This window comes from Schistocerca cancellata, chromosome 10 (genome assembly GCF_023864275.1).
Source record: "Schistocerca cancellata isolate TAMUIC-IGC-003103 chromosome 10, iqSchCanc2.1, whole genome shotgun sequence".
NCBI lineage: Eukaryota > Metazoa > Arthropoda > Insecta > Orthoptera > Acrididae > Schistocerca > Schistocerca cancellata.
In genome coordinates, this window is record NC_064635.1 from 64,566,796 (window position 1) to 64,593,404 (window position 26,609).

The following is a 26,609-nucleotide window of genomic DNA, read 5'->3' on the forward strand; positions in this document are numbered from 1 at the left end:
GTTGTTATTGCCCATTTAGTGTACTAAACATTTATTTACATTCACATATTGCCACTTCAGTGTTTTATAAATCTCTTCACACCTCTGGAATTATTTTAGTTGATGTGCAGTGTGATATTCGAGTTCTGTGTTGTAAACTGAAGTAGCTCTCTCCTGTGTCAAGAAATCCCAGTGTCACAGTTTGCCTGTCTTCTGCACGTAAAGCATTTCTCAAAAGTGTATTCTCTTTTGTAATATGAGAAGCCACTTTATTGAGCAAATACTGAAATACACACTCACCCATTTGTAGTAATTTACGTCCTCCATAGTAGCTCTTGTAACACATTTTGCATGTTTCCTTTTTTCCCGCTGCTTTTTTTCCAAATACACACACAGTGCAATTATGGTACTAGAAACTGCAGCGTATAAGAGGTTGTTGTCCGCCATTTTGAACTTTGATGAATAATATGACGACAGTGCAATACCCCTCTTTAGTGCCACGTCAAATATCTTTGGCCAACAAATTTGACGAATATTTGATGATATCTTTGATCAAATTATTGTCAAAGAAATATGATAGTGTAATACCAGCCTTACCCAAGGATTTCTTCTAGCCCTCGTATTTTTACCTACTTGATCCTCTGCTGCCTTCACCATTTCATCCCTTTCTTTCATCTGGTATATTTTGATTTAAGCGATATTTGCGCAGGAAACCTTTAAGGATAGGATTTGTAAGTTTGTGAAGAGGAATGTTACTTGCAATGAATGTTTCACATAGATCCATGTATTTTTGGTTACCTTTGGAGCTTAAATCACTGCTACTGCTACTTGCCGCTGGCAAAAGTTGTTGTCATAGGCCTTTCCTTTGTATTCTTGCGGTATGAATACTTGTCTTGACATGCTGTTCAATTTGAAACACTTTTTGCACGGAACATTTTTCTCACTCTGAGTGAGAGGGATGCTTTTTTAGACACGGACAGAGATAGATATTGCCCCACAATACAGATATTCCTGACGGTAATACCTGAGCTGTACCTGCAGCAGCCTGAGCAATCAGCAGTATTGCCCAGCTATCCCAAATTTTGCAACAATATTGATGACAATACAATTGCGGCCACACATTGCCATAAACTATGGACCTAAATACTATGGATAGGTTAAGGCCTACGGTGTCTTCATTACCTGAACGACATGACGCAAAAGATATGTCCGCCGCCAGCGAAATGAGCTTATTTCACTGATCTTTATCAAGTACAACTTTATTGTTTTCAGAGCTGGAGTCTTTAGTTTAGCGCAGCAAAAAGATGTGGAAAAATTGTTTAGGGACAAAATAAAAACTTGTATTTTATTAACACATAACACTTTTATAAACAGGGTACACACAAGGCTTCATTGCCAGTCAGAAACCATAGAATACCAGTTCACAGAGGTCAAATGCACTCGGCACAATGTATCCTATGCCCAACTATACACACTGGAAAAATATTTTGTTCATATATATCCAACACTCCCCCCTTGAACAAATATTTTTCAGATACTGAACACTACACATCACAGGTTAGACCATAATGTTTCACCAACTTCTGAAACTTGTCCTTATTGGAAGGCTTGATTAGGAGATCTGATGACTTTTCTTCTGTGGATAGATAATTGATGGTTATATTTCCATGCTCCCAGTGATCCCTTATAATGTAATGCTTTATGTCAATATGTTTGTATCTCACACTGGTGACACTATTGTTGGCAGGTTTAATAGCCCCCATATTACCACAAAATATCACAACTACTTTTATTTTTGTAAGAGATTCTATTTCACCCGTCGAAGTTCTAATCCAAAGAGGTTTTTCGATAGTGGAGGATAAGGCCAAATATTCACCTTTCATGGTGCTCAAAGCAACTGTCCTCTGTCTCTTACATGACCAGGATATCAGTCCTCCCATCAGTTTAAAGCAACTTCTAGTGACGGAGTGTCTGCTTTCGAGCTCATTTCTCCAATCTGCATCACTATACTGCTCTAAATGTACATTTCCCTTTTTAGAATACTTCAGCATATAAGAAGTAGTTCTCTTTAAATACCTGAATATTCTCTTGATTGCCATCCAATGTTTTTTTCTTGGACCATTGCAAAATTTGCTTACAGCATTTGCGACAAATGCAGTGTCTGGTCTGGAAGTCTGTGCTAAGTACAGTAGACTTCCTGCAGCTTACAAATAGGGTACACTTTCCTTAAATTTCTTGTCCTCACTAGTTATTAAAAGTTTTGGATTATTTTCCATTGGAGCAGAAATATGTTCACAATTCTCTGTACTGTACTTTCCTTATATATTTCTTGTATACACAGACTGAGCAATTCATAATTCTTCTCTGTTGGTACTTCTTAGAGCCTTCATGCCTAAGTACTGATTAACTTCCCCTTAAGTCATGCTAATTAAATTCTGACCATAACCGTTTTTTAAAAAGTCCATTTCATTTTCATTATTGGTCAAAACATAAAAAAATCATCTATGGTCAAGATTGTAATATGATGAATATTCCACCATTGGTGAGAAAGTCTTTCGATAATCTATTCTTTGTTTCTGGCAGTATGCTTTAACTACCAATCTGGCCTTGAATTTGGTACTGCACTGTAAGGATTTTTAATACTGAATATCCATCTTGTTCTTAGTGTCTCTATATTTTCGGTCATCTCAACACATTCATATGGAACATTATCCAAAAATGAATGTAATTCTTTTTCACTAGCCTCTTGCCAACTTTGAGCATAAGTATTAGCCAAGGTTTCATCGACTGTGAAAGGTTTGAGAAACATACATTTCATACTCTGGACATCTTTTCGGTTTTGTTCTACATGTAGAACGCCTTAAACTCACTTCCTCTATCGAATCTTCTTCCTCAAATTCATTTCTCAGGTAGCATATCAGATTGATCTTTATTCTTATCTTCCTCTGTTTCCGTTTCCATCTCTATTTCAGCATTATCACACCTTATATTTGGTTGAATTACTATATTATTTTGACTATTTTCCTTTATTTTATGTTTAGAATTCTCTAAAAATACTACATCTCTACTACTTACACTCCTGGAAATTGAAATAAGAACACCGTGAATTCATTGTCCCAGGAAGGGGAAACTTTATTGACACATTCCTGGGGTCAGATACATCACATGATCACACTGACAGAACCACAGGCACACAGACACAGGCAACAGAGCATGCACAATGTCGGCACTAGTACAGTGTATATCCACCTTTCGCAGCAATGCAGGCTGCTATTCTCCCATGGAGACGATCGTAGAGATGCTGGATGTAATCCTGTGGAACGGCTTGCCATGCCATTTCCACCTGGCGCCTCAGTTGGACCAGCGTTCGTGCTGGACGTGCAGACCGCGTGAGACGACGCTTCATCCAGTCCCAAACATGCTCAATGGGGGACAGATCCGGAGATCTTGCTGGCCAGGGTAGTTGACTTACACCTTCTAGAGGACGTTGGGTGGCACGGGATACATGCAGACGTGCATTGTCCTGTTGGAACAGCAAGTTCCCTTGCCGGTCTAGGAATGGTAGAACGATGGGTTCGATGACGGTTTGGATGTACCGTCCACTATTCAGTGTCCCCTCGACGATCACCAGTGGTGTACGGCCAGTGTAGGAGATCGCTCCCCACACCATGATGCCGGGTGTTGGCCCTGTGTGCCTCGGTCGTATGCAGTCCTGATTGTGGCGCTAACCTGCACGGCGCCAAACACGCATACGACCATCATTGGCACCAAGGCAGAAGCGACTCTCATCGCTGAAGACGACACGTCTCCATTCGTCCCTCCATTCACGCCTGTCGCGACACCACTGGAGGCGGGCTGCACGATGTTGGGGCGTGAGCGGAAGACGGCCTAACGGTGTGCGGGACCGTAGCCCCGCTTCATGGAGACGGTTGCGAATGGTCCTCGCCGATACCCCAGGAGCAACAGTGTCCCTAATTTGCTGGGAAGTGGCGGTGCGGTCTTGGCGTGCATCCGTGCGTCGCTGCGGTCCGGTCCCAGATCGACGGGCACGTGCACCTTCCGCCGACCACTGGCGACAACATCGATGTACTGTGGAGACCTCACGCCCCACGTGTTGAGCAATTCGGCGGTACGTCCACCCGGCCTCCCGCATGCCCACTATACGCCCTCGCTCAAAGTCCGTCAACTGCACATACGGTTCACGTCCACGCTGTCGCGGCATGCTACCAGTGTTAAAGACTGCGATGGAGCTCCGTATGCCACGGCAAACTGGCTGACACTGACGGCGGCGGTGCACAAATGCTGCGCAGCTAGCGCCATTCGACGGCCAACACCGCGGTTCCTGGTGTGTCCGCTGTGCCGTGCGTGTGATCATTGCTTGTACAGCCCTCTCGCAGTGTCCGGAGCAAGTATGGTGGGTCTGACACACCGTTGTCAATGTGTTCTTTTTTCCATCTCCAGGAGTGTATTATCTTCTTATTCACGGGATTACAAAACCTGTATCCTTTCAAATCCTAACAGTAGCCAACAAAGTATATTTCTGAGATTCTGCATCCCACTTACCTCTTAATGATTTTGGAATCTGAACTACGGCCTCACATCAAAAGACTTTTGCGTGCCTTTGGTCCACTTTCTTCCATTCCATTCTTCATAACGTGTCTATTTCTCACATCTTTGGTAGGTGATTTGTTTATTAAATACACCACGCTGACACGGCCTCTGCCCAAAAGCACTTGGTAAGCCAGCTTTGCTTAACATACTTCTTGCATTCTCTACACTGGTTCTGTTGACATATTCTGCAACTCCATTTTGAGAGGGACTATGGCAAATGGCAGTCTGATGCCTGATATCCATTTCATTCAACAGTTCCTTAAATTGTCTGTTTATGTATTCTGATCCATTGTCTGATGTAATAATTTTAATTTTCTTCCCAATTTTTCTTTTGGCTATTTTGCAATAAACAGCAGATACATCATTCACTTGATCCTTGGTACTTATAAGATAAACATGAATGTATCTGGAAAAATCATTTATGAATGTCAAGAAATAGTAGTTACCTCTTAAGCATTTATTCTCCATAAGTTCACAGCGACCTGTATGAATTGGTTGCAAGACTTCCATAAATCTGTTTTAACTCGATCGAAATGGCAGTCTGACATCATTCCATTGCAAATACACCTCACAGTGCTCTTTTCAAAATCTTAGACATGGCTGCTATTCAGCAGCTGCATAAATTTCAAAATTGAAAAAAGCAGCCAACCACTTGCAAACCAAACGTTTATTTAGCCCTTGACCTATCTTTCGATATTTATAAAAATATCTTCTTCAAGAGGAGTGGGCCCAAAACTATATATAAATGCTTACAAACTATTTTTACATACATAATAAAATATTAATAATAAAAAATACTTGTGTGGTAAGCGTACTGACTTGTTACATCACATATTAGTACATTACATTACCTAAAGCCGAGCAGCTCTTGTCATATATAAAATTGATATAGAAACCAGCTACATCACATGCCATGGCGTAAGACAGCAGCTAGATTACATTCAGCTTACGTCAGAATAAATGCACAAATGTATTCACCCACTGGAAAAATCAACTGTATGTATAAAATTATAACAGGAGTCCAAAGAAAAATATGTATGCATAACGTAAGTATTCGGAATGTCGGACACAAATACCAGCTGTTCAAAGGTACAGGCTCAGGCGATAGGAAAAGATTGGCATGCAGTGGGCGCTAAATTCATGCGTGTAAGACCAACGCCTTCGTTATGTTAAGTAACAGCATTTTACATTAAAGTAAAAATGAAAATTTCTTTTACACGGCTACTAATAATGCAATAAATTTACAGGTATACATTACGTATACAATCTCTAATACATTTGCTGACGGAGTAATACTGTACGTAAATTCAGCATGCAGACGCTCGAGTTCCATTTACAAAGGACCACTGTTACAAAGGAATGGGGAAAGAGGAGCAAATATGAGCTAGAACAACAACACTAAAAAGAGAAACTTTCGCTTAACACTACGCAAGCTTAAGCGATAAGAGAAAATTGGAATGCAGTGGGCGCTATATACATGCATATAAGCACTGCGTCTTGCTCGTGTTAAGTAACGTAATTTTACATCAAAGCGAAATGGCAGCCTCTTACAGGAGGCAAGGAATGAATGCAATAATTTCAGAGGTATATATTAAACATAAAATTACCTGTAAAACATTTATATAGCAGAATGATACTGCACGTAAGTTTAGTGTGCAGAAGATAACAATTCTATTTCAAAAAAATATTTTTGTTGCAATTTTTTGGTATACCAGCTGTCAGAACGTGTGGTGAAAAGACCAGGAAAAATGAAACCCAGTAATATTAAATACAAATAGCTGAACAGTACAGAGGAATTATTTTGAGGAAAACTGCACATTCGCCGAAGTTAGCGGAGGTCAGTAAACATTTACTATGCGACCGTGAGCAGGTCTTCGAAACTATCAAGGAAGTGCTTACCAGCGAGTTGCAACTGATCGTCCAAGGACGTTATCCACACTGTTAGCAAGGTGTTTATAAATTTCAAGTTCTTCTTAAATCCAGTTTCCAGCCTTTTATTTCCTCACGAAAAATTACAGATTCTTCTAAGTCCCTCGGAGAATGGTCTGAAATAAGTAAATGTTCAGCAAAATAACAAGAGTCTTTCATAAATTCAGGCGTCTATAAACTCGTCTGTAAGGATTGCCCTAGCTATTATATAGGGCAGACTGGTAAAGCTGTTGCTTAAGAAATGGGGAAATGTTCATAATCCTTCTTTTGCTAAACGTTTACTCATTTCAGATCATTCTCCGAGGGAATTAGAAGAAACCATACTTTTACGTAAGGAAATAAACGCTGGAAATTGGATTTACTAGGAGCACTTGAAATTATCTTGCTATAAGAGAGATGGGATCATGTTAACGATCAGTTGCAGCTCGCTAGTAAGCGCTTCCTTGATGGCTTTAAACTGTTGTTCTAGGTCACATACTGTAGTACGTGTTTACTGATCTCCGCCAACATCGGCGAATGTGCAGTTTTCCTCAAAATATTTTCTCTCTACTGTTCAGTTACTTACATTTCATATTGCTGGATTTCATTTTTCGTCATCTTTCCACCAAATGTTCCTACAGCTGGTATTCTTAAAAAAATTGTAATATAAGTAATTTGTTGTACGGCACCGGTAGTAGAATTGTTGTCTTCTGCACACTAAATTTTCGTTCAGTGTCACCCTGCTACATAAATGTTTTACACGTAATTTTATATTTAATGTATACCTCTAAAATTATTGCATTTATTACTGGTCTTCTATGAGAGATTTCCATCTTGCTTTAATGTAAAATTACGTTACTTAACATGAGCAAGACGCAGTGCTTACGCACATGCAGTGCCCACCCACCTACCAATTTTTTTCTTATCGCTTAAGCTTCCGTATTGTTAAGCGGAAGTTTCTCTTGCTAGTGACGTTGTTTTATCCCATATTTACACTTCTTTTCCCAGTGGTTCCTTGTAAATAGAACTCTAGCTTCTGCATGCTGAATCTGAGTGTAGTATTACTCTGTCAGCAAATGTATTAGAGATTGTATATGTGATGTATACATGTAAATTTATTGCATTATTAGTAGCCGTAGGTTGCAATGTTCTTCACATAATGTACAACATGAGCAGTAACAATTTGTTTTTCCCAATTCACTAGCAATTTAAGATCAACATTTCCTGTGAGTTCACACTTATACTTAGACCTAACAACTGTAAAAATTCCAGTGTCGGTCCTTGAGTGAACATCATACAAGACTGATGAAGCTTTAATAATATGCACAGATACTCCTGAATCTAGAAACCATTCTAAATGATCATCACTCGCTTCACTAAGACAGCCGGCCGTTGTGGCCGAGCGGTTCTAGGCGCTTCAGTGCGGAACCTCGCAACTGCTATGGTCGCAGATTCGAATCCTGTCTCGGGCATGGATGTGTGTGATGTCCTTAGGTTAGTTAGGTTTAAGTAGTTCTAAGTTCTAGGGGACTAATGACCTCAGATGTTAAGTCCCATAGTGCTCAGAGCCATTTGAACCATTTTTCACTAAGACAATAAAAAGCAGAAAAATGCCTTACCTTTATGGGTAGTCTTCCTCCCAAGACTACTAGAATTCTTTTCTTTAATACTCAACCTTCCATTACACTGTCATGAAAAATTTCAGTATTCTGGCATCTGAAACATTTTATTGACTTCTTTTTGTATTTAGAGTATAAAGCCGACGCTATTTGTATTTCTGGAGCATAAGAATCTGGCTCATTTAATCATTTCTCACATTCTGTGTAACCTTTGCCTTCACAATATCCACTGTAATTATTCCCGAACTTTCCAAAATAGCGTCGTGTCCTGACATAGGTGGGAGAGGGAAAAAGGGGTTGCTGGTCAGTCTGCGCTCCCGAGCGGTACAGAGCAGAAGGCAGAAGACAATTCACTGTGAAGACATTTGATTGTTTTCTTCTATCTGAGCCAACACTGGTGCAGGCATTTACCAGAAATGCAGGTGGTGAGACTCGGTAGGGAACTCGTTGTGGATACTCTTGGACAAACAGGGTTTTGAAATAGCTGTTTATTCCAGACAGGACTAACTAATACGCTGGAGGCTAGTTCTAGGGTTAGAAACAGCACGAACAACACTGTTACAACAGAAACCAGTGCAGAAGTCCCAGGCGTGGATGCCGACCACATTAGCAAACACTAGCAGCATCTTAAGGCAACAACTTAGTTGCAAAACAAAACATACTGAATGTGACACTGTTCACTGAGGCACTCCAAGTGAGAGAGCAGACTTAAACGCTGAGCTGGACCGAGGCTGGAGTCGACGGACGCAGATTCTGCGCCCAGATCGTCTGACTGAGAATTCTGCCAAAATGCGGAATCTAGGGGTTTTAAAGAGCCGCGTGGGGCACTGTTTTTCCCACTTAAAGCCACTCAGCCAATCCCGTAGGTCTCTTGCAGGAGCCTGCCAATCACGGTTTAGTTAGGTCCCCTCTACTGCTCCTAAGGCGGGGATTTTAATACTGTTGCACTAACTAAGTCCGTATTTGGTATCAACATTGTTCAGCTGAAAGCTAAACGTAACTGCTCTGCCACATAAGGCTTGCAACATTATTGTTATACGTCATTTAGCTCCGCCCCTCGGGCTCCCCGGAGTAGGGACTGCTGGGTCAACAGTTTTTGGCGTTTTCACTCTCTTTCTAACCCTTGTGAGCCTACTGACGTTGCTGTTCTCAGGGCTGGTATCAAGCTGGCTCTATACACTAGTAGGTGCCTATTGGTTACAAAATTCTACGCTGACAGCCTACTACAGCGTCTAGACGACATATGAAGTTACATGTTAATTCCCTGAGGAGTAACTAACGCCCTGGGACCGCGTCTGGGGGCGTCTGCATTTTCGCAAGGCTCTCCCCTTACTGTTTACTTCATGTAACAATATCTCTCGTAGTTTCGTCTGCCCTCAGCATCGTGTCTGCTTCCGCGCCTTGGAACGCCTGTCCTCCTTTCTCACAGCTTCAAGATAACACTACAGTAGCAAGGAATAATCAATATATTACAATGTATTAATATTTCTCTGGTAGTCCAGCTAACAATAACGTACCAGTCCATTCGTTTGCAATTTCAAAACTAATATTTCTCAAATGATTTGAGATTGAAATTATTTTATACAAGTATTCGTCCACGCTTTTGCACTTGTTCAGTCTTGTACTTATCAGCTAGCGAAGTAATCCTATTTTTCTGTTTAAACATCCATCTTTAAATGCGTTTTTCAGTTTGTCCCATACCTCCTTTGCTGACACAACCTTTTCTATGTGATCATATTGTACTGGATCAATCAAATGTATGATTTTTGATTTCGCCTTCCGGTCCTTAGAAAAACTTGACTCTACGTTTCAATGCACCTTTTACGACGTCCTACAGGTCAACCAAACGCAAGTAAGCCTCAACGGCAAATTACCAAGTTGCGCAATTCTCGCAACCTACAAGCCGCTCTATTTGCGGTATCTGTATTATACTCATATTAACAATCGCTTTTACTCACAGTATACACAGTGCAATTTTTTATGGTCATCTGCACACTTTTGCGGAAAAACGCGTCACCGTGAAATTTATTACTTAGCGTTCATTCAGTGCGGGGCTCATTACCTGTTGGATTCTTAAGTTTAGCGCAACGAAATGACGTGGAAAAATTGTTTAGGGAGAAAATAACAACTTATGTTTTACTAACACGTAACACATTTTACGTAGATACTATGCACAAGATCTCGTTGTCAGTCAGTAACCATAAATAGCATTTCACAGAGGTCTAATGCACTCGGCACAAGGTATCCTACGCACAACTACACCGAAGAGCCAAAGAAACTGGTATACCTGCCTAATCTCGTGTAGGGCCCCCGTGAGCACGCAGAATTGCCGCAACACGATGTGGCATGGACTCGACTAACGTGTGAAGATGTGCTAGAGGGAACTGACACCATGAATCCTGCGGGGCAGCCCATAAATCCGTAAGAGTACGAGGAGTAGAGATCTCTTCTGAACAGCATGTTGCAAGGCATCCCAGATGTGCTTAATAATGCTCATGCCTAGGGAGTTTGGTGGCCAGTGGAAACGTTTAAACTCAGAAGAGTGTTCCTGGAGCCACTCTGTAGCAATTCTGGACGTGTGGGGTGTTGCACTATCCTGCTGGAATTGCCCAAGTCTGTCGGAATGCACAGTGGACGTGAGTGTATGCAGGTGATCAGATAGGATGCTTACGTACGTGTCACCTGTCAGAGTGGCATCTAGACATATCAGGAGTCCCATATCACTCCAACTGCACATGCCCCTATCCATAAAAAAGCCTCCACCAGCTTGAACGGCCCCCTGTTGACATGCAGGGTCCATGGATTCATGAGGTTGTCTCCATACCCATACGCATCTATCCTATCAATGCAATTTGAAACGAGACTCATCCAACCAGGCAACATGTCTACAGTCATCAACAGTCCAGTGAGCCGGCCGCGATGGCCGAGCGGTTCTAGGCGCTTCAGTCTGGAACCGCGTGACTGCTATGGTCGCAGGTTCGAATCCTGCCTAGAGCATGGATGTGTGTAATGTCCTTCGGTTAGTTAGGTTTAAGTAGTTCTAAGTTCTAGGGGACTGATGACCTCGGCTGTTAAGTCCCACAGTGCTCAGAGCCTTTTGAACAGTCCAGTGTCGTTGATGATTGGCCCAAGCGAAGCATAAATCTTTGTATTGTAGAGTCATCAAGGGTACATGAGTGGGCCTTCGGCTCCGAAAGCCCATATCGATGATGTTTTGTTAGATGGTTTGCACACTGGCACTTACTGATGGCCAGGAATTGAAATCTGCAGCAATTTGTGGAAGGGTTGCACTTCTGTCACGTTGAGCAAATTCTCTTCAGTCATCATTGGTCCCATTCTTGCAGGATCTTTTTCCGGCTGCAGCGATGTCGGAGATGGTGTTTTACCGGATTCCTGATATTCATGGTACACTCACGAAATGGTCATATGGAAAAATCCCCACTTAATCGCTATCTCAGAGATGCTGTGTCCCATCACTCTTGTGCTACCTATAACACCACGTTCAAATTCGCTTACATCTTGATAACCCGCCACTGCAGCAGCAGTAAATAGTTTAACAACTGCATCAGACACTTGTCATATATAGGCATTGCGACTGCAGTGCCATATTCTGCCTGTTTACATATCTCTGTATTTGAATACACATGCCTATACCAGTTTCTTTGGCTCTTCAGTGTATATACACTGGAAAAATACTTCGTTCACATATCTCCAACATTCAGGTGGAAAGTTAAGGAAAGAATTATGGTATTGTTAGAATCAAATTCATATGGACCTAAAAAGCTATTCCAATTTTTGTCCCTGGGAAAAACTGAACATTACATTGTTTTAAGGGGGGGAGGTAGTCTTGGAGCAGCAGAGACACCACAGGACATTTTAATATCCACTGTTTATACTTTTATGAATAAATTCATAAAACATTGTCAGCATGACTAGAAAGGATTCAGAATTCACAATCATAGCAGTGGAAGTTAAAAGAAAAAAGAAAAAAAAAATTTTTTTAGATGTGAAAGTTCATCATTTTTTCACTTCTATTGGCTGCATTTGTTGCTATAGGTACACATTTCTTCATAAGTAAGAGAGATTCTTTGATGAATTTTGCACAGCACGTAAACCATACTTACAGGTGTATGAAACTCTAGAAATTATTTAATTTATGAAAAAATGAATGTGCTGTTACATTTTAAACTTTATGTTTAGAAAAAACTCAAATATTATAGTAAATTATCTCAGTTTTTACCACCGGTTTTAATATATTTGGAAAATTCTAGAGTTTCATACAACAGTAAGTATGGTTTGTATGCTGTGCAAAATTAATCAAAGAATCTCCCATACTCATGAAGAAAAGTGTACCTATAGCAACAAATGCAGCCAATGGTACATGAAAAAAGGTGAAATACAAATGTAAAAAAATAAATTATTTTCTTATATTTTTGAACTTCCACCACTATAAGTGTAAATCCTGAATCCTTTTTGGTCATCCTGACAAAGTTTTATGAATTTATTTTTAAAAGTATAGACAGTGTAAGTTAAAAGTTCCTGTGGTGTCCCTCCTGCTCCAAGTCATCCCATTTGACGTCCTACCTCCTTTAAAAATGTAAGAACATTACCAGTCGAATTTTTTTTTTGTCGTGCACCGGGTGCAAGTCTTTCAATTTGATGCCACTTCGGCGACTTGCCCGTCGATGGGGGTGAAATAATCATGGTTAGGACAACACAACACCCAGTGCCTGAGCAGAGAAAATCTCTGACCCAGTCAGGACTTAACCCAGGCTCTTAGGATTGGCACGCTGACCACTCAGCTACCGGGGGCAGGCGGACACGAGTCGAGTATGTCAGTGTGTATGAACATGCATAGCGTTGTGTTTCTCTCATAGCTGGTCTGTTTCCACTTGCAAATCAGTATGGTTGCTTCAGATAAACAAAGAGTATGTGTGAAATTTTGCTTCGTGCTTAAGAAATCGATGCTTCAAGAGGCTTTCCAGTAGGTTGCTATGAGTTGCACAGAAGTTTTTGACTGGTTTGAGATGAGTCTTGAAGACCAACCTCTTTCTGAACACCCTGTAACATCGTGAAACGAGGAAAACGTTGAAAAAACAACGCGGGTTGTCATTTCATGATCAACCAAATTTCAACAGAGACAGGCACGAGTTGGAGCTCATGCCAGCGGATTTTGAGTGAGGATTTGCACCACATGCATTACTGCCAAGTTTGTTCCTCACTTTTTAACACAGGAGCAAACAAACATGTATATGATGTGTGCCAGAGATTGAAAGTGACCCAGACTTTGCACAAAGGCATTACAGGTGATGACAGTTGGTGTTACAGTGTCTAGTGAGTGGAGGACTCCCTACCCTCCCAGACCAAAAACAGCAATCCACGTGAGTTCAAATGTGAAGACGATGTACACCCAGCCCAGACTGGTAACCAGCAGTTTTATTTGGAACTCTTAAGATGTCTGTGAAAGGATGTGTGAAGTAAATACCTGGAATTTGACAAGTAGGCGACTGGTTCATTCATCATGACCCTGTCACCACACACACAGCCTTACAAATGACCCACTATTTGGCACCTCATCGATGATGTGTCATTCCGCAATTTTTACGAGAAAAGTGTAAATTCATAATTCATTGTCGACAATTGTCTGATGCACCCAGATATGAAATTAAAACTTGTAAGCATGACACACACCTCACAAACTATGGATCTTGCTGAGGTGGGGTGGCTTGCATGAGTCAGTTATACAGGTACTTATACTGTAGGTGCAACCAGAATGCATGAGTATCTGTGTAAAGGCCAGGCAAACATGTGGTTCCTGAAGAAGGGCAGCAGCCTTTTCAGCAGTTGACTGATCTGGGTTCATAGCACTAGCAACATGGCCTTGCTGTTCTGATACTGAGAGTAGGTGAAAACATAGGGAAACAGCAATCATTAATTTTCCTGCGGGAATCCATCTCTACTCTTTGACTTGTTGAAGATAGTATCTTCTTGAGTAAAATATTTCAGAGGTAGAATAGGCCTCCATTGGGATGCCAGATGGGGACTATTCAGGAGGATGTGATCATCAGGAAAAATGGTATTCTACGGGTCAGAGCAAGAAATGCTAGATCCATCTTCGGGTAGGAAGATTAGAGAATTTAAAAAAGAAAATAGAAGGATTAGAATTAGATATAGCGGGATTTAGTGAAGTGCAGTGGCAGGAATAACAGAACTTCTGGGCAGGCATATACAGCCTAATCAGCACAAAATCAAAAAGGGGTAATGCATGAGTGGACCTAATGATGCCAATGAAAATAGAGGTGCAGGTAAGCTACTATGAACAGCCTAGTGAATACATTATTGTAGGCAAAGGACCACAAAGCCAACACCTACCACAGTAGGAAAGGTTTATGTAGCAGCTAGCTCCACAGATAATGAAGAGATTGAAAAAGATGCCCGATGAGATAAATCATTCATATAGTTGACAATGAGGAAAATTTAATTGTGATGGGAGAATGAAATTTGGTAGTAGGAAAAGAAAGAGAAGAAAAAATAGTAGAGCGTGGACTGCAATATCCTTTCTTTTAGCAGTGCTAGTTCTGCAAGGTTCGCAGGAGAGCTTCTATAAAGTTTGGAAGGTAGCAGACGAGATACTGGCAGAACTAAAGCTGTGAGGACGGGGCGTGAGTCGTGCTCAGGTAGCCCAGTTGATACAGCACTTGCTCGCGAAAGGCAAAGGTTCTGAGTTCGAGTCTCAGTGTGGCACATATTTTTAATCTTCCAGGAAGTACTTGCCAAACATTTGTTTGTGGAATGCCAGTCTCATGATGCAGACATCATGCTGATTTTTGTGGAATACGGGCGAAGCTCCGCCTAACCTATTCAACATAATCATCAACATGCAGGTGACCTGGTGATTTATCATGTCACAGTGAACAACCTATCTCAACAAAGTTCTTGTGCCAAGAGTAAATTGTAGGCCTGCTTGGAAGTTATTTAGCATATTCCGTGCAGAGTTCATTTCATGAGACCAAAACACACACCAGTGAAAGTAGTCATTTAAACTGTGCACTACACTGGTGTTTCTGGTGGTGGATTGGGGTACTGATGCACTGTGTGAATCAAACTTGAGATTGTTTGCTACAAAATGATACATCTACCACACTCGATAAATGCAGTTTGCTGGCCCACAAAAAATGTAATTAGCTTAAATGCATATATACTGTGAAGTATCTGCACAGCACAAGCACTTGACAACATGATTGTATGCAGCTCGTGCTGTTTGTATGTCTCACTGCCCTTACATACATTTTAAGGATGCTACCACATTCACTGTGAGTGTCTGGGTCACTAGAAGTGGAGTGTGAGCTCAGACAGGATAAGGGTTGGGTAAAGCAGGAAGAGCAGTCTGGGTCACTAGAAGTGGAGCGTGAGCTCGGACAGGATAAGGGCTGGGTAAAGCAGGCAGAGCAGTGGCCTGGTCTCGGTGCCATCCCGACACAGACTGTAAAGTGATTCAGGAACCTGAGTCTCAATTGCCATTGGAACTGCCCTACTCCAAAATCTGAAGGCAGTTTCTTAGCGACAGAATACACGTCGACTGCAGCTGCAGCATACAACTTTCACTTGACGGCCCTCTCCCAGACTGTGTGGCATTATCGTCTGGTGCAATACAGCTAAGATAAAAAGAAGTGTTTATTCTAAAGAAGTGTGCAATAAGAAGTCGATAACTGAAGATGACGAAGGAGCCTCTTCGGGGACAAGTCGTATAGGCACCACTCCATTACAGTATTTATGGTTAAAAACGAGTGTAAATTCAAAATGAACTACATAATTCACAACTGCAATACTAGAAGCAGAAATAATATCCACACTGACTGTGTGTCCCTGTCTATGGTTCAGAATGTAATCTGGTGCAAAAATCTGTAACAGGTTATGGGCATAAATCAGGCAGGAAACTGAACATCTCCCAGTGTTAGAAAACAAAGTAAAACAGTATGTTATTAGCCACTCCTACAATTTATCAGAATATTTGGTCTCAGTGATGTAAATTCAACATAAGTCTAATACCTGTATTAAACAGATGTCGACTTTATCAGTACATAGACAGTTACATTTGGACAGTCAGATGAGGACAGCAGTTGAGCAGAGTTGGGAGAAGGTATTACAGTGCCGCCCCCCCCCCCCCCCTTCCCCAGTGTAGCTGCTGCCTTCCTAAGATCTGTGATTGTTAGTCTACTTTACAGCAGTGGTTGCTTCTGGTTGTTAATGCATAAAGTGATTCACCCCACATCCTGGAAGGCTCTCCTGGTAGCACTTATGGAGTACAGTGTGTTGGTGCTCTCCTGGCAAACTGCTGGGAAGTAATTATTATTATTTACGAAGCCACAGTTCAATGCCATTCTTTAGAGAGTGAGTGAGAGAGAGAGAGAGAGAGAGAGAGAGAGAGAGAGAGAGTGTGTGTGTGTGTGTGTGTGTGTGTGTGTGTGTGTGTGTGTGTGTGTGTGTGTGTGTGTGTGTGTATGGGGGGGGGGGGGGGGGAGGTGGGTGCTGGGAAATGCGCACTGTTGTTTTGTATTTTTTTTAATGAAAGAATATTTATACTTTTGCTTTAGTTATTTCCGTAATTCAAGTGAGAGAAAAAGCTATTCACAATTCGTATTCAATACAGCTTTCTCTGCTAGCTTATCCTGAGCCTGTCCCATCATCCCTGACATAGGTGTCCACCAGAATTTATGCAAGGAGGGGCAAAATTCTAAAACTGCCATTTTTGATACAAAAACTTGAGTAGTTCCTGTTTATTGTTAACAAAAATAACCAGGAGAAATCCTCAAAGTGAAGAAACAAAATAAAATTTAAAAATGTTTATTCAACATTTGCAACCTATGACACTATTCGCTTACAAAGCTTCACATCTGATCATTTTAATGGTTTTATTCAATTATTTTCATGCTTTCTAACTTGACTGGCATAATTAAAGGTTAACAAAATGTATTATGGAAGCTATTTTTTTTAAAGTTATTTTGGTAAAGTGTAATCCAGGCCAGCATTTGACTAGATGTATGTGGGAAACCACTCAAAACAATTACAAACTGCCCGGTACTATCTACTCCTAACAGCAGTGGAGTCAGCCAAGAGAATTCCCACCCCACCCACACAGCTGGTAGACTGTCGAATTTGTAAATCTGTGATTACGTGTTATCTCTGCTGCACCCCATAGTGTTTGAGAAAATACTATTTGATGAACTAGGGATTTTTTTTACATTACCTTTCACATTTTTTCCCCACTTTTCTTGCACATTACACTTACAGTTTAGTAAGATCATGTTCTTTGGAGGCCACTACAATTACTCTGTGACTAAAAAGCTGACTGTGGTCTCAGAAAGCTGTGACAGGTTCTACTTGACACCAGACAAACACAAACTATTGTGCAACAGGAGGATGAAGTATCCATGTGGAAATATTAGACACACATGATGGGCAGACGTTCTGCACCCTCGTTTATTGTGTGTTGACATTAAGCACCAGGATCTGCACACCAGCATGTCGGAATGGCCTCTTCTTGGACTCGATAAGGACTGTATGAGGAAGGAAGAGAGAGTGGTTGGGGGTTCTGTTTTGGCAATGTTCAGTAAATCGACACATCTGTCCGAATGCAGTACCCCAACCTGATGTAGAAACTTTTCTGACAATATCAACTCTAGTGTTCACTTTTTTTTGCTGTATTTTCTAAGTATTTCATACCTTTACTGCATTTGTTTTTGTCCTGACAAAGTGCATTACTATTTCTCTGGTTCAGATTGACTGTGAAGTGAGACTGAACTATATAAAAAGGATGGACAGGCCACAAGAATGTGCAGGTGAGCTGAGCACTTTCTATAAACTACTTCTGGGGAAAAAGGATGCAGACTGGAGTCAGCTGACTGCGGGTGGAATGACTCTAGGTTAAGTTTTAGTTACTTTTTTAAAAAAATGAATCTGAGTTATTTTGTGCATTACGAGCTTTTATGAACACATTTCTGTAGAGACTGAACAAAATGACCAAAGTAATTACAGTACTTTCAACAGTTCTCATGAACAAATTTGGAAACCACTAATCTGAGAAAAAATCCATGAAATGAAACCTCTGTAGCTTTTACTTCTCTAATGAAAGACAATATTTATGTTATTCAGAGCATCGACCACCACTTGACAAATTCCGCACAGTTCAGCAGTGTTCTAATGAACATTGCACTTAAAAATTAATAAAGACAATTTAATGTCCTCCTCCATCTTTCTTCTACAGTTTCAATTGTCATCTATTTTGTGTTGCATATTCTTTGAGGCTCTTTCCTCTTTGACGTGACAGTGTACATTTATAGTAGTACGTAATATATAGAAACGAGAATGTGTAAATATGTGTGGTATTAGACGTATCAGTTTTACCAGTTAGTTTAAAACATATTTTGTGATTGTAATCACAAGCAAATACTTACACATTACTGCCTGCTGCCAACAACATGGAATTTTGAAAAGTGCTTTAGGTGGGGAAATGGATGGCAATCTAAAAATGAGCAATAATTGGTTCCAGAAAAACTGAATTACTTTTCACTTTTGATTTTGAGCAGAAATAGCAACTTTAACCTTGCTGCACTGATGACAGTCTGAACAAAATGTAGGCCTATGAAAATGCAAAAGTGAACAAACTATCAATGTTTACCAATTATATATATATATATTTTTACTCTTGAGTCTGAATACAAAGAAAACTTTTTGTTAGCAATATTTATAAGTCATTCTTTGAAGCCAAACATGTGTTAGCAGACTGTAAATAACAATATTCTCGCATAGATGTGCTGTAGTAAGTGCACCAAGCTGATACAGAGCAAAATCTGTTTTCCATGTCAAGCATTGCTGTGATTACAACTCAAGTTTGTGTCAACAAATCAATTGGCTGTGTAACAGAGATTGTATCTGCACAACATGGTACAGGATAGTGGTCAGACTAGATGATGCAATTTTGGTGTTGTTTGTATAAGTAATTAAAAATACACATTTGGATTATCGAAGGTTAGAGCTATTTGTCATGCATAAAAGATCAGCTTTATAAGAAGGTGACACTCAGTTACTTTCAGGTCCCTTAAATGATAAGCATTGTGAAGTATAATTTGCATGAAAATTAAACACATCACATTTGAATTCACACTTCACTGTATGCTTTTCATTTATAGATACCACTGTTAAACAATAACCATAAGGTGGTGTAGGAGTTGTCAAATACAACCAACCATTATGTGCTTTTCAGTTCATTTATGCTGTCTGTCAAACATTTTTTTTTTTTTACCTTATGGACTTTGCCAAAGAGTTGTATAAGCAGCTACATTCACTCCAACATTTGTGTATCAATGAAACAATAGTTATAAATTAAAAACCAAATGTTAATATTGTACAAGTTTATAAAAGTACAAAATGTTTGAATTTTTCATTGTTTTTATTAAAAAAATCAGGCCTGTACCACACTGATGGTGAAAATATGAGAAAAGCTTTATACCGTAGATAAACCAGAAACTATGCTTGATTTTTCATTTCAGTATCACACTGATGCTCGCTATTTAACCATACAGAATAGTTCCTACCTTGAGCACTAGATTTTCAGAACACAGCATGTACTAAAGTGAACATTATGTTGGGTACCATGTAATTTATTGTTTTTCTCTGTTGCTGAGTATGAACATCTTAAAGTGTTTATTACAAACATTTTTTCTGCATTTCAGGTCTGAGTATTGTTATAAACTGATACTTGTAATGAAGGAACCTTCTACATTTGCCCAAAACGCTTCCCTCATGTGCCACTTATACTCCACTCTGATAATTATAATACATTTTTGTCACAAATTATGATATTTGCTGCGATAAATAATAAGGTAGTTCCTCACATTAAAAAAAGCTGTTTGGTATATCTGAAGACTGCTGCATAAAAGGCAAAGCTTACTTCTTAGAAATTTTTCAATATAGACCTACGTTAGAACAACTTCAAAGGACTAAAATTCAAATAAACTGACTGCAGAACCCATTTCACACTAAAGCCTAGAGCACTTACTTGTAGTGTGCTTCTTGTATGCCTTACAGTATTGTTAGCCAGATACTACAGGGCTTTCCCTAGCTATCAGTCTTAAATAACTCAGTTCAGAAAACAGTACAAGAGCGGCACACGATTGGCTAGCTGAGGGAAGGCCCCCCTCCCCTACAGGCATCACTTGCTCAACAGCACACAGCTAATACGTAGACAGCTGCAGATTGCATCACTGCCAGCTGCCTGATAAGCAGACTCGGGTGCCAAGGTCACACAGTGCTGCGAATGTCAATACAGTGACACACACACACACACACACACACACACACACACACACACAGAGTCAGCATTACCTGCACATATTGTTGCTCTGAGAGTCCTGATGCTTTCTTAAGATTGCACAACATAATTAGTTAATCTCTTTTACACTAGTTGAGAAGCTTTATTTATTAAAAGTATTTCATTATTATGGTTTTAATAACTTGTGCAGTTTTCATTTATTAATTTGTTTATCTCAAATTTCAGACGTGACAAGAAAAGTCTAATATTTACATCTGCTTACCTTTGCCATACAATTTGTATTTATTTATGCGAAAAAGGATAAGTAGTTTGGAACAAGGGAAGAGCAATGACTGGTTATGCAGTGATCTCTGTAGGGCTCATTTCAACATGGAGAAATCTTGGATAACTGCTCCCAGGGCCAGACTGACCTTCCACTTTGACACTCTAGACTGATTAGTAATCAGTGACATTTGGCACTACTTTTAGACTTTATCAATTTCATACACACATCTTACCCAGAGCACTCTGCATATTGCAAGCCAGTAAACGATCACATTAATATTTCATTTACTGTTTCAGTACAGAGAAGGCACAAACATTTATGAGACTGAAATTTTGTTTCAGTATGTAAAACACACATGAAATGGCACACATTCTGTAATATAACAAATGGAATAGAACTCATTCCCAACAAAATTAAAGTATAGTTGTGTTCTACAAGGTATCTCAAAACTTTACCATCAAGTTTCCCACCCAACCATCAGCTAAATATGTTTTAAACCTGAAAAGTACTGCTCTTTTAATTTGATAAGAGTAAAGCATAATATTACAGATGATGACTGAAGGAAACAAGCTACAACAGCATATAAGCCCACAAAAAAAAGCTTTTTACATGAAATACTTTTGCCAGATTTGTTGTTGCAACTGCATTAAATTAAGCAACTACCAGCACATAACTGCAAGCTGGGTGAGGGAATGTCCAGTGTTCCATACTTTCAGAGACAGCAGTTATAGAAAAGAAAGGTAGAGATTATAAACAGGAGAGAGAGAGAGAGAGAGAGAGAGAGAGAGAGAGAGAGAGAGAGAGAGATATTGAAACAAGTAACAAAAGTGAAAAAAGTTGAGTGAATGAAAGCGTGACTGAAATTTATTAGAAACCATACAATTTTCTGAGCGAAAGTTGGTAAGAAATGACACATCATAGCTTAGCAGTGAGGGCTGCAAAAATCCCACACTCTGGAGGACAGGTGACAGGCATTCCCATTGTAAAACTCATTGACAGAAGATAAGCAGAGAGACAGTGAACTCAAAGAAACAGCTAAGAGGGGAAACAGGAAGGCATGAGAAAAGACTCAGAGGGAACTAAGGATATTCTGAGGGAAAGGCAATTTGCCACGACACATGCAAAGGGATCATCTTGGATGCTTATGGTCATTTAGAAAATGTGTGAAAAACTTAAATCCAGATGATATGTCAAGTATTTGAAGGCAATTCTCCTCAACATGAGACAGTATTCTATTGTGGCACCTGCAAGATGTTAATTAGTTTACAAATTACACACTGTCACATGTAATAAAGATTAGTATGGGTTAAGCTACTTGTGACTCGTGACCACCATCTTTATTGTGCCAATATTAGTATTCACACAAGTGTAGAAAGGACACGTTATGCTTCCACAGTTCCACCTTCAAAAGGTCAGTACAGTCCTCTACATGACAGTTCACATGCAGCACAAGTAACACAACATTTTCTACTTGCACATCTCAGTGCTGACTGTACAAGTGTGCATAACAGTCTTGTACAAAAGTAAACATTACTCGCTTTTACATAGAATAGGAAAACACTCAAAAGGAAAGCGATATTTGTGGGAACATCCAAATACTTTAATAGTTGTGATAACTGTGAGGATACTGAATCTGACTGAATTAAATTCTGGATCCCCCCCCCCCCCCCCCCACAACCATTAGATTTGCAAAAATTTTCTGTACCTTCAGGGTTGTCTATAAATGAGCAAGCATGTGTACAACTGGTTTTATTATACTTTTTATGATAATTTAATTGTACCGAAAGACAATTTATTTGTTTTGTATTTTATTATTTGTTCTAAGTACTTCTCGGGTGGTCACACTAGTTGCTTCATAGAGCTGCCGACAGCATATGGAGTGATGGGGAGGACCTCAGCATACTCCGTCATAAGAGTTGTCAACGAATACGACAATATCAATAAGAAAAAAATATTCAAACTTTTGTGAAGTCTTTATTTGAGACCAAACTTCTGATTTGACCACATCATATACCTTTCTTCATTCAGATAATGAATGTCAATATGAGGATGGACCACACAGTAAGTCACAAAAAATTTAATAATGAGCATATAATGGTGAAATTAGTACAGATCATAGCCTGAACGTCCCATGCTGTTGTGGCTGAGCACCTGAAGGATAATTTGGAAAATATTTCGAGTAGATTTCCCCACCATGTTATAGTTCTGGGTGGAGATTTTAATTTGCCGGATATAGACTGGGAGACTCAGACGTTCATAACGGGTGGCAGGGACAAAGAATCCAGTGAAATTTTTTTAAGTGCTTTATCTGAAAACTACCTTGAGCAGTTAAACAGTGAACCGACTCGTGGCGATAACATATTAGACCTTCTGGTGACAAACAGACCCGAACTATTTGAAAAAGTTAACGCAGAACAGGGAATCAGCGATCATAAAGCGGTTACGGCATCGATGATTTCAGCCGTAAATAGGAATATTAAAAAGGGTAGGAAGATTTTTCTGTTTAGAAAAAGTGACAAAAAGCAGATTTCAGAGTACCTGTTGGCTCAACACAAAAGTTTTGTCTCAAGTACTGATAGTGTTGAGGATCAGTGGACAAAGTTCAAAACCATCGTACAATATGCGTTAGATGAGTATGTGCCAAGCAAGATCGTAAGAGATGGAAAAGAGCCACCGTGGTACAACAACCGAGTTAGAAAACTGCTGCGGAAGCAAAGGGAACTTCACAGCAAACATAAACATAGCCAAAGCCTTGCAGACAAACAAAAATTACGCGAAGCGAAATGTAGTGTGAAGAGAGCTATGCGAGAGGCGTTCAATGAATTTGAAAGTAAAGTTCTATGTACTGACTTGGCAGAAAATCCTAAGAAATTTTGGTCTTATGTCAAAGCGGTAGGTGGATCAAAACAAAATGTCCAGACACTCTGTGACCAAAATGGTACTGAAACAGAGGATGACAGACTAAAGGCCGAAATACTAAATGTCTTTTTCCAAAGTTGTTTCACAGAGGAAGATTGCACTGTAGTTCCTTCTCTAGATTGTCGCACAGATGACAAAATGGTAGATATCGAAATAGACGACAGAGGGATAGAGAAACAATTAAAATCGCTCAAAAGAGGAAAGGCCTCTGGACCTGATGGGATACCAGTTCAATTTTACACAGAGTACGCGAAGGAACTTGCCCCCCTTCTTGCAGCGGTGTACCGTAGGTCTCTAGAAGAGAGTAGCGTTCCAAAGGATTGGAAAAGGGCACAGGTCATCCCCGTCTTCAAGAAGGGACGTCGAACAGATGTGCAGAACTATAGACCTATATCTCTAACGTCGATCAGTTGTAGAATTCTGGAACACGTATTGTGTTCGAGTATAATGACTTTTCTGGAGACTAGAAATCTACTCTGTAGGAATCAGCATGGGTTTCGAAAAAGACGGTCATGTGAAACCCAGCTCGCGCTATTCGTCCACGAGACTCAGAGGGCCATAGACACGGATTCACAGGTAGATGCCGTGTTTCTTGACTTCCACAAGGCGTTCGATACAGTTCCCCACAGTCGTTTAATGAACAAAGTAAGAGCATATGGACTATCAGACCAATTGTGTGATTGGATTGAGGAGTTCCTAGATAACAGGACGCAGCATGTTATTCTCAATGGAGAGAAGTCTTCCGAAGTAAGAGTAATTTCAGGTGTGCCGCAGGGGAGTGTCATAGGACCGTTGCTATTCACAATATACATAAATGACCTGGTGGATGACATCGGAAGTTCACTGAGGCTTTTTGCAGATGATGCTGTGGTGTATCGAGAGGTTGTAACAATGGAAAATTGTACTGAAATGCAGGAGGATCTGCAGCGAATTGACGCATGGTGCAGGGAATGGCAACTGAATCTCAATGTAGACAAGTGAAATGTGCTGCGAATACACAGAAAGATAGATCCTTTATCATTTAGCTACAAAATAGCAGGTCAGCAACTGGAAGCAGTTAATACCATAAATTATCTGGGAGTACGCATTAGGAGTGATTTAAAATGGAATGATCATATAATGTTGATTGTCGGTAAAGCAGATGCCAGACTGAGATTCATTGGAAGAATCCTAAGGAAATGCAATCCGAAAACAAAGGAAGTAGGTTACAGTACGCTTGTTCGCCCACTGCTTGAATACTGCTCAGCAGTGTGGGATCCGTACCAGATAGGGTTGATACAAGACATAGAGAAGATCCAACGGAGAGCAGCGCGCTTCGTTACAGGATCATTTAGTAATCGCGAAAGCGTTACGGAGATGATAGATAAACTCCAGTGGAAGACTCTGCAGGAGAGACGCTCAGTAGCTCGGTACGGGCTTTTGTCAAAGTTTTGAGAACATACCTTCACCGAAGAGTCAAGCAGTATATTGCTCCCTCCTACGTATATCTCGCGAAGAGACCATGAGGATAAAATCAGAGAGATTAGAGCCCACACAGAGGCATACCGACAATCCTTCTTTCCACGAACAATACGAGACTGGAATAGAAGGGAGAACCAATAGAGGTACTGAAGGTACCCTCCGCCACACACCGTCAGGTGGCTTGCGGAGTATGGATGTAGATGTAGATGTAGATACAAAACAGTACCATTCAACATAGTCTCCATGCATTCGTACACGTTTGTGCCATATCTGAATCCAGACGTCAAAACCAATTTGGAAAATTTCTGGCTTTTGCTTCTTAATCCTCAATTTAATAAGCCCAAGTTTCACTGTCAATTTTGGATTCTTAATATGTTGTCTCCTCAAATCACTGTCAGCATATCCTCAACTGGTGTCAGTGACAGATGTCAGCTAGACACAGAGCGGTTTGTCTGCAGTGTCTGGTTCTTCTTTCCAGACCTACTTCATCTGACGCTGTACATTGCTGATGTCCATTTCTTTGTCCTATACACTTTCTTCACAAATGTGATTAAAACAGCTTTAAAATCAGTACGCACAATCCTAAATTTTCCAAACTGGTTTCGATGTCTGGGTTCAATGACAGCACAAATATGTAGAAATGAACGGTGACTATGTAGAAATGAATGGTGACTATGTTAAACAGTAGTGTTGTGCAGAGGACAGTTCAGGCTATGATCTGTACTAGTTTTGATGTTTATGCAGGCTGTACCAAGAGGAATGGTCAATATTCAGGGTTATGACAGGAATGATCATTCGGAGCAAAAAAGCCTAGTAAACATGTGCTCTAAAATGCATTCCGTAACAGCTAAGAGCACTACTACATCTTTGATGCTGTGAAACAACTCTCCTCTACTGCAATCTCTTTGCTTTCCGTATTTTGGGAGGAGGTAGCAGGGACCAAAACAAGAAAAAAAAATTCTAGTAAGCACAGCATATCTTAAGTTATGAGCAATTGTTCAGTAGAAGAGATGTGTTTCAGAGTAGCAAGGATGAACAAGTGCTCAGAGCTTTTAAGATGTGAACTTTAAGAGCCCACATTTATTAGACTTTTTTTGCTTTGAACTATCATTCCTGTCATATTCCCAAATACTGACCATTGCTCCTGGGACACCCTGACTGTTCATTATTAAACGTTTTTGTGACAGTGGAAGCATTACTTTCTGATCCACCATCATAGTCATTCACAACTACTGACAATTATTTGGAAGAGAATATCATTGCAAGATTATTAATTGATTGAGATTTAAAGAATGATATATCCATTAATGGTGTCACAACTGTTCACATGGAGACCATGTTGAGAAGAGAATCTGCTGTAAGCAAAGGAACATAATGGAAGGATAGTGAAGTTCGATCTGGACAAATATTACACAGTTTCAAAAATTCAGAAAGAAGAAAACGCTTTTTGAAAAGCTCTTTATTTATGACTCTGCTCCTCACAATATGACAATATTTTACCAGTTTCATGTGGACT

At 40.1% G+C, this 26,609-nt stretch overlaps 1 protein-coding gene across 1 annotated transcript in view; it reads right to left on the bottom strand.

Annotated features, from left to right (window-relative positions):
- The window catches only part of LOC126106894 (glycine N-methyltransferase), an 85,064-nt gene extending 64,742 nt beyond the window's left edge, over nucleotides 1-20,322 (bottom strand). The window contains exon 1 of the mRNA XM_049913309.1: nucleotides 20,176-20,322. The gene's annotated coding sequence lies outside the window, so the exon portion shown is untranslated. The remainder of the gene's footprint in view (nucleotides 1-20,175) is intronic.
- Nucleotides 20,323-26,609: the final 6,287 nt, after the last annotated feature.